The sequence below is a fragment of the Globicephala melas genome, chromosome 1 (genome assembly GCF_963455315.2).
Source record: "Globicephala melas chromosome 1, mGloMel1.2, whole genome shotgun sequence".
NCBI classification, from domain to species: domain Eukaryota; kingdom Metazoa; phylum Chordata; class Mammalia; order Artiodactyla; family Delphinidae; genus Globicephala; species Globicephala melas.
The window spans coordinates 87,258,611-87,267,967 of NC_083314.1; the positions used below are offsets into that span (position 1 = coordinate 87,258,611).

The window sequence follows — 9,357 nt, forward strand, 5'->3', positions numbered from 1 at the left end:
TTTTGGCATATTATCCAGATATTTTATTTTTATAATCTTAAATATCAAGAATGACAATTTTTAATTCAACTACCTGAAGTTTTGTATGAATTGACCTTGTGTTTCAAGTAGTCAATTTTATTAATTTTATAAGAGTAGTAACAGAACCTGGTTTTAAAAAAATTGAAAAAAATTGGAAACCACACATAGAATTACTTAACATTTACACAAAGTTAATCACTTTAAACTTCTCTTGTTCTTCTGTCATCTTTTGTGGTGATTTTTATGCACAGGGTCACATGATGTGTGTGTGTGTGTGTGTAAGATTGAATCATCTAGATATACAGTGTTCTGTACCTTACTCATTTCACTTAATAACATAAATTCCACACCTTTTCTAAGCCAGCATATTTACAACAACATCTTTCTTTTGAAAACTATATAGTACTGTAATTTATATAACCTTTTCTCTGCTGACAAACACATGGGCTGTTTTTTATTTGATGGTTGATTGTTTTGTCATATCAAATATCATTATATTCAACATATATTTGCCAGTATATGCATAGAGCAAATTCCCACAAAATAGTTGGGTTACACTTGATGCATTTTTAATTTTTTTTAATTTTTAATTTTTTTTTTACTTGACTGTGCCGGGTCTTAGTTGCAGCATGCTTGTGGTATGCGGGATATATATATATATATTTTTTTTTTAGTTGCAGTATGCGAGATCTAGTTCCCTGAACTTGGGAGTGCAGAGTCTCAACCACTGGACCACCAGGGAAGTCCCCAATACATTTTTTATTTTAATACATATGGCCTTAATTGTCTTCCAGATACTGTTTTATCAATAGATTCCTTCCAACAGTGCATGAGAAGATGTTTTATCCCAGACCCTAGGCAACCCTGGGATATATCAAAATTTCAAACTCTTACCAGATTAATAGGTAAACTGTGATATTTTTGTCTACTGTCCAATTTGCATATCTTTAACTATAAGCACTTTCATTTGTTTTTCATTTTAGGCTTCCACTCAAGATTTAGTTTGAAGATTCCATAAGTAAAAGTTTAAACACCCCTTGACTTCGATCTACTCCTACAACCATCTGTCAAGCTGGGAATCACTATGCTGCATCCTCATGTCTAGTCCAGAACCCAATACTGTAGGCACAATCACGGTCATTGCACAACTAAGCAAGAGTGAGGCCGTAAATGACACCATGGTTAAGAGCCCCGACACAGGAGCCATAATTCCTGGGCTTAAATCCCATCTCTACCACTTAAACAACTGTGAGACCTTGGGCAAGTCAGTCTCTGTACCTGAATTTCTTCAACTGTAAAATGGAGGTAATAATAGTTCCTCAAAAGACTGTTGTGAAAATTAAATGAATTAATATATGTTAAACAACAACAACCTTGGAACAGTGTTGAGCACTGTTAATTATTGCACAGACCCCACGGCATGCCTCCCTCTCTCTCCTGACAGAATGCAGTATACTTTTGATGTTTAGATTGCTTTGTTAAGAGCAAATTGCTGAATTTTAGTTCCATGCAAGAGGCAGGAAACAAAGTCAGTTTGTCTCACAGAAAAGGATGAGTCTTACGAAGTTGACTTCTTTATTTTTAGGCATGTATGGGAAATTATGACTGACAGGGAAATGAAGCTAAATACAGTAAAATACCATAAGATTTCAGAATTTGATTATATTCCAAACTAAAACTCATTTCTTAGGTTTAAGGTAACTTTTATATACCTCTAGCAGGGTGACAAAAATAGTCCATAGTTGCTGCTGGCAAAAGGACTGTATTCCAAACCAGAGGTTGTAATGAACTCAGAACTGCTGCCACTGAAGCAATGTTACAAAGGGTTAAGCTCATCCTGAAAGTTTACTACTGGTAGCCCCAAGCCCCATAGAACGCTTTGGCATCTAAACCATGAGTGACTGTGAGGGCATGGAGGAGGGTGGGGTGAACAGCAGGTTGGAAAGGGCTGGGCCCTCCCAGCAGGTTTCACAGCAGGGACAGAAACCTGCTATAGTAGAATAGAAGAAGGGCTTTCTGGACAAAAAAGCCAGGCAGCAGTGATTGCCTGTGCACAGCTCATTCCTGTTAAGTGTCTGTCATCTCCTTCCTGTAGAGCCTCAGGTTACAGGTATCTCTAACTTGATAAAATACAATAAGTCTCCACTTTAAAAAATAGTTTGTAAATTTGTTATTTGGAACTCTGAATGTTTTCCATTGGAATAATGTTCTAAATGATGGGAAGCATCTGGGTAAGCTCCAACCAATGTAGTCCATAATTTGGATGAAATATTCACATTAACAATTTTTAAAAGACATAGAAAATAATGATTTTAGAAAATAATGATTTTCTTTTGCCAAAAACTGAAGCAAAAATAGAATTAAATGAGACTAGTTTATATACTGATGCTTGAAGAAAAACGAAGTTAAATTACAGAAAAAGAATGAGTAGATAGACTTGTCCCACTTATAGACTTGTCCCATTTAACTTCTGGACATTTTTCCTTAAGGGCTGTAGATGACAATAGGACCAGAATATGTTTTGTTTTGCTTTAAATTCAGTTTTTTAATGACAAAAATAATACTTGTTCATGGTAGAAAATGCAAACAAGAAAAAAGAAAAAAGTAAAATATTGCCATCATTCCACTGCCCAGACAGAACGCTGGTATAGGTTGTCCAGGCTGTTTTCAACGTCTATATTGATACATAAATTAAATGCCTTTCTTTTTTTTTTAATGAAAACAAGATTATACTATGTATACATCCTTGTAAAATGCTTTTTCACTTAATAAAAATCTTTGAATGTTTTCCAGGTTAATATATATTCATCTACTCATCATGTTAATGACTGAATGGTATTTTATATTATGGTTGTACCGTACTTTAATCAGTCTTCTATTGCAGTTGTTCCTACTTTTAAAAACATATTTATTTGGCTGTTTTTAGTCTTTGTTGCAGCACGCGGGCTCTTCATTGCGGCACTCGGGCTTCTCTCTACCTGTGGCGTGCAGGCTCCAGAGCTCATGGGCTCAGTAGTTGCAACGCTCAGGCTTAGTTGCCCCGCTACATGTGGGATTTTAGTTCCCCAACCAGGGATCAAACCCACCTCCTCTGCATTGGAAGGTGGATTAACCACTGGACCACCAGGGAAGTCCCTGTTCCTACTTTTTGAATCTTATAAGTTTGGCTACAATTAACATTATTGAAACATATCTTTGAGCACTTGTATAATTTTCTTAAGATAAAGTCATAAATATTAAATTGTTTTATCAATGGATAAGCATATTTTTAAAGGTTTTTGATAAATATTTTGCCAAATTTCCTTCCAGAAAGGCTAAAATCTTACACTTTCACCGACCACATGAGTGTTTGTTTCCCCATATATTAAACATTGAGTATTATCAAGAAACTGGTTCTTTTTTATAATCAAATTCACTTCAAATTGTGTGGGAAAACAAAAAGAAACTGTAAATTTAAAAAAAAATGGAGTGTTACAATATATGCAGTTTTAGAAACTCTTCATAGTATAATCAATCATATTTTCTTACCTGTATCAGGTGGAATTCCCCAAAAGACAGCAGTTTCTTAATATCTTTTCATTTTTAATTTGATGGTAAAGCCTTGAAATTTGTTTGCACTTTTCCCCACTACTTACACCTACCAACATTTGTCTGGACATTTCTACCTGCTAACAACTTTATAATCCTTAATTTACTTACTCGGTGAATCAGGAATATTAAAACTTATACAGGCCTTGACTACCCCAAACACTACCCCCACATCTCAGAGTGTCTCTGTCTGCATTCTTCTCCCCTCCTCCACTCCAGACTCAGCGATAAAGCACCTCTCCTCTCTTCCAGGTTCTTCCTCCACCTGGGTCTTGCTTCCACCTCCTCGCATGTCCTCCAAGAGTGGAAACTTGTTCTGACCTGTAGTTTCCACTCTCTTTATATGTTTACTTTCCTCCATCTACTTGTTTCTGCCCCTAGAATTCTGTAAATCTGCTCCTTTGACCCTAGTTCCCTCTAGTTATCATTCTATTTTTTCTCCTTCCACTCTCTGCCAATGTCATTAGGAAAGAAGAGTCTCCACCTTCCTCAGTTCCCATCCACTTTTCAACTCACAACCATCAAGCCTCCTCTACTCTCATGGCTCCTCTAAAGCTTCTCAAACAGGGGCTTCCCTGGCAGTCCAATGGTTAAGACTCCATGCTTCCATTGCAGGGGGTGTGGGTTCAATCCCTGGTCAGGAAACTAAGATGCCACGTGGTGTGGCAAAAATAAATCAATAAATACAGAGGTGGGAGAAGAGGCCCTTGAACAGCTTCCAGTTTCCACACCTTTTCATCTGCAACCTTGAAGCCATGCTCAGTACCCCCCTCACCATCCCACAGTCAATGATTGACCATGATGAGGGTATAGAGTTGGATCAATTCTGCTCAGTCCTGAATTCCTATAATGGCAGTCTTTTTTTTTTTTTTTTTTAATGGCAGTCTTTTTGGGGAGCTCCCCATTGGCCTGGCCAAGACTTTTTCAGACTACAATCTGAGGCTCTTCAGTCCCAGCCATACTGAACTAATTGCAGTTCCACAGGTGGGTCATGAATTCTTGAAAAGAGTGCATTTATGAAAAAGGGTTTGGACTGTAAAATGGGTGGGTATATAAAAAATGTTTGAGGGGGCATCAGTGGGATAAGACCATGAAGTAGCGAGAGGAACTTTGTTTTCTCTGTAGTGCTCTATAGTGATAGGGAAATTTATTCAAGAAGTTTGGCCATTTGTATGGATAAAGTCTTTCATGATCCAGTAGAGACTTGTGTGAGGTATCTAAAAATCTATACTACTAATCTAAACAGTTCTGAGAAGTGATCTACTCCTGTCCTCCATTATAGGATTGGCTGAAAACCATCTCTCGTCACTAGAAATAACCTTGTCTTGTTTTCTTCATAACACCCATTACTACCTGAAATTATTGTGTATTGCCCATTAGAATATAAGCAGAGGCCTTGTCTTGTTCACTAAATGGCATTGCTCAGGACAGTGTCTGTTTAGGTTTTCAAAAGTTGAGGCCACACAACTAGTAAGAGGAGGAAACAGAATTAGAACCGAGGTCTAGTTCACCTTAACCACGTAAACTTGGTCTTCTTAAGTGCCCAAGAAATATTTGTTGAAACAATGAATGAAGAGTTAGTGAATGTTTTTGAACTGAGACTATAATGATCAAAGTTGTGTTTCAAGAAGATTTAGCCTGGCAGTATTTTGCAATATGGATTGGTGACAGGGAAAATAATTAGAATCTATTGCAATCATCTGAATTTGAAATAACTCATGACTTATCAGTTAGAATTACATTGGTTGCTAGTAGCTAAAAAACCCAGACTAATCAGTGGATAAAACAAATTTATTTTCTCATATATTAAGAAGTCTGGAGGTGGGCAGTCCAGCGCTACTGTGGTGGCTTAAGGATACCATCAGGAACCCAGGCCCTTTCTTTCTGCTCAGGCATTCTTCACATGTGGCTTTTGTCCTGCTTATCACTTGTGTTACAACAATTGTTGATTTGCACTCAACCTACCCAGATATTTTCTTATTCCAGGCAGGAATAAGAAGAAGGGCAAAAGGCAAAACATATGCCAGCTGAGTTGGCCTCTTTTAAAAGAGCTCTTCCAGACATCCCGCCCAGCAATTCTGCTTCTATCCCATTGGGCAGACTGTGTCACATGGCCACTCTCACTGCAAAGAGTATAGCAAATATAGTTTTTTGGCTGAGCACATCGGTTAACACTTGTCAACATTAGTTAACTTTTGTTAATAAGAAAAAAGAGAAAATGATATTTGAATAGACAACTAGGGTATCTGTCACAAATAGAATGGGGAAAGTGGAGGGTAACATATAAAGGTTAAGAGTCATTTGAAGGAGAAGCTGATTTGGGGGGGAGATGTTTGGTTTGTATATATCCATTTGTAGATACCATTGGGAAATCCAGATGGAAATGTCACAAAAAAGAGTTCAAAAGGAACAAAAAATATTTTGGTTGAGAAACAACTTTGTAATGTGTTTCTAAGGTTGTTGATTGAAAGGAGAGGATGGCCATAAAGCTAAGCCATAAAATGTTCTCTTTGCAGACAAAGAGGCTTGTCCCAACTTTCAGTAGAAAATAGTAGTTAAAAGATCGTTCAGTCCATGCCCACAATTCTGTTCCAAATCTGAAGTTCCACACTGATGCTACTATCTTTAATATATGCTGTTACAGTTCATAAATTCTGCTGAGTCTAGCTAAGTACTTTATTTACCTAACAGTAATTATCACAGACAGGTGTACCTTGGAGATATTGCAGGTTTGGTTCCAGACCACCACAAGATAGTGAGTATCACATAAAGCAAGTCACACAACATTTTTTGTTTCCCAGTGCATATAAAAGTTATGTTTACATTATCCTGTGGTCTATTAAGTGTGCAGTAGCATTATATCTAAATAACAATGTACATATCTTAATTTTAAAATACTTTATTGTTAAAAAATGCTAACCATCATCTGAGCCTTCAGAGAGTCTTAATCTTCTTGCTGGTGGAGGGTCTTGCCTCAATGTTGATGGCTGGTGATGGATCAGGGTGGTGGTTGCTGAAGGCTGGGATGGCTGTGGCAATTTCTTAAAATAAGACAACAGTGAAGTTTGCTACCTCAATTGACTCTTCCTTTCATGAACGATTTCTCTGTAGCATGCACCGCTGTTTGATAGCATTTTACACACAGTAGGACTTCTTTCAAAATTGGAGTCAATCCTCTCAAACCCTGCCACTGATTTATCAACTAAGTTTATGTAATATTCTAAATTCTTTGCTGTCATTTCAACGACCTTCACAAAATTTTCACCAGCAGTAGATTCCAGCTCAAGAAATCACCTTCTGGGAATTCCCCGGTGGTCCAGTGGTTAGGACTCGGCACTTTCACTGCCAGGGCCCAGGTTTGATCCCTGGTCGGGAAACTAAGATTCCGCAAGCTGTGTGGAGTGGCCAAAAAAAGAAAGAAAGAAAATAGAAACCACCTTCTTTGCTCATCCATAAGAAGAAACTCATCCATTCAAGTTGTATCATGAGATTATTCAGTCACATCTTTAGGCTGCACTTCTAATTCTAGTTCTCTTGCTATTTCCACCACATCTGCAGTTACTTCCTCCACTGAAGTCTTGAACCCCTCAAAGTCATCCATGAGAGTTGGAATCAACTTCTTCCAACTCCTGTTAATGTTGATATTTTGACCTCTTCCCATGAATCACGCATGTTCTTAATGGCATCTCGAATGGTGAATACTTTCCAGAAGGTTTTCAATTTACTTCGCCCAGATCCATCAGAGGAATCACTATCTATGGCAACTGTAGCCTTAAGAAATTTATTTCTTAAAGAATAATACTTGAAAGTCAAAATTACTCCTTGATCCTTGGGCTGCAGAATGGATATTGTATTAGCAGGCATGAAAATGACATAAATCTTGTTGTACATCTCTATCAGACCTCTTGGGTGACCAGGTGCTTTGTCAATTGAGCAATAATATTTTGAAAAGAATTTCTTTTTTCTGAGTGGTACGTCTCAATAGAGGGTTTAAAATATTCAGTAAATCATGTTGAAACAGATATGCTGTCATCCAAGCTTTGTTTTTCCATTTATAGAGCACAGGCAGAGTAGATTTAGCTTAATTCTTAAGGGCCTTAGGATTTTTAGAATGCTAAATGAGCATTGGTTTCAACTTCAAGTCACCAGCTGAATTAACCCCTAAGAAGAGAGTCAGCCTGTCCTTTGAATCTTTGAAGCCAGGCATGACTTCTCCTCTCTAGCTATGAAAGTCCTAGATGGCACCTTCTTCCAATGTAAGGATGCTTCATCTACATTGAAAATCCATTGTTTAGTGGAGCCGCCTTCATTCATTACTTACATACATCATCTGGATAACTTGCTGCAGCTTCTTCATCAGCACTTGCTGCTTCACCTTGCACTTTTACATTATGGAGATGGCTTCTTTCCTTAACCCTCAAGAACCAGCCTCTGCTAGCTTCAAACTTTTCTTCTGCAGCTTCCTCATCAATCTCAGCCTCTGTAGAATTGAAGAGAGTTAGGGCCTTGCTCTGGATTAGGCTTTGGCTTGAAGGAATGTTGTGGCTGGTTTGATCTTCTCTCCAAACCACTGAAACTTTCTCCATATCATCAATGAAACTGATTTTCTTTCTTATCAATCATTCGTGTGTTCACTGGAGAAGCACCTTTAATTTCCTTCAAGAACTTTTCCTTTGTATTCACAGTTTGGCTGTTTGGTGCAAGAGGCCTGGCTTTTGGCCTATCTTGGCTTTCAACATGCCTTCTTCACGATGCTTAATCGTTGCTAGTTTTTGATTTAAAGTGAAAGACATGAGGCTCTTCCTTTCACTCGGACACTTTGAGGCCATTGTAGGGTTATTCAATGGCCTAATTTCAATATAACTGTGTCTCAGAGAATAGGGTGGCCCAAGGAGAAGCGGGGAGACAGGAACCAGTCAGTGGAGCAGTCAGAACACATACAACATTATCGATTAAGTTCACTGTTTTATATGGGCATGCTTTCGTGGTGCCCCAAAACAATTATAATGGTAACATCAAAGATCACAGATCACAAATCACCATAACAAATATAATAATAATGAAAAAGTTTGAAATATTGTGAGAATTACCAAAATGTGACAGAGACACAGTGTAAGCAAATGCTGTTAGAAAAACGGTGACAGTAGACTTGCTCCTTGCAGGGTTGCCACGAACCTTCAATTTGTAAAAAACACAATATCTGCAAAGTGTGTTAAAGTTAAGCACAATAAAATCGAGGTCTTCCTGTATTTTGCTGTAACCAAGACTCTGTGTTACTGTGGAAGGAGCATGAGATCTTGGTCCAGAGAGACTTGGCTTTGCATTAACAATCAGAATGACTTTGGGTAAGGCACGTCTCTCCCCAGGGCCCCAGTTTTCTAATTTGGGAAGCAAGGGTAAGGTGCTCCTTGCCTTATAGCATTGTAAGCAGGATAAAATAGATAATATTTGGAAAGTGCTTTGTGTACTATAAAATGTTATGCATGAGAAATATATTCTTTTTGTAACAATATATAGAGTAAGGGTCCCTGAGCACTCTAGATGGCAGTTGTGCTTCCACAAGATTTGAAGTAAATTTATGACTTAATTCATTAAATAACTTCTGTCAGGTGAATTTCTGCCAAGTCAGGAATATTTCTTAAGGGGTGTGTGTGTGTGTGTGTGTGTGTGTGTGTGTGTGTGTGTGTTGAGAGTTTGATGAATGTACCAGCATATTCCCCGACCACAGAAAGCTGTTCTCAGGACTGA

General features: G+C 37.9%; 1 pseudogene; it reads right to left on the reverse strand.

Moving 5' to 3' along the window:
• Positions 1–6,524: 6,524 nt before the first annotated feature.
• LOC138842614 (tigger transposable element-derived protein 1-like) lies at positions 6,525–8,438 on the reverse strand (annotated as a pseudogene).
• Positions 8,439–9,357: the final 919 nt, after the last annotated feature.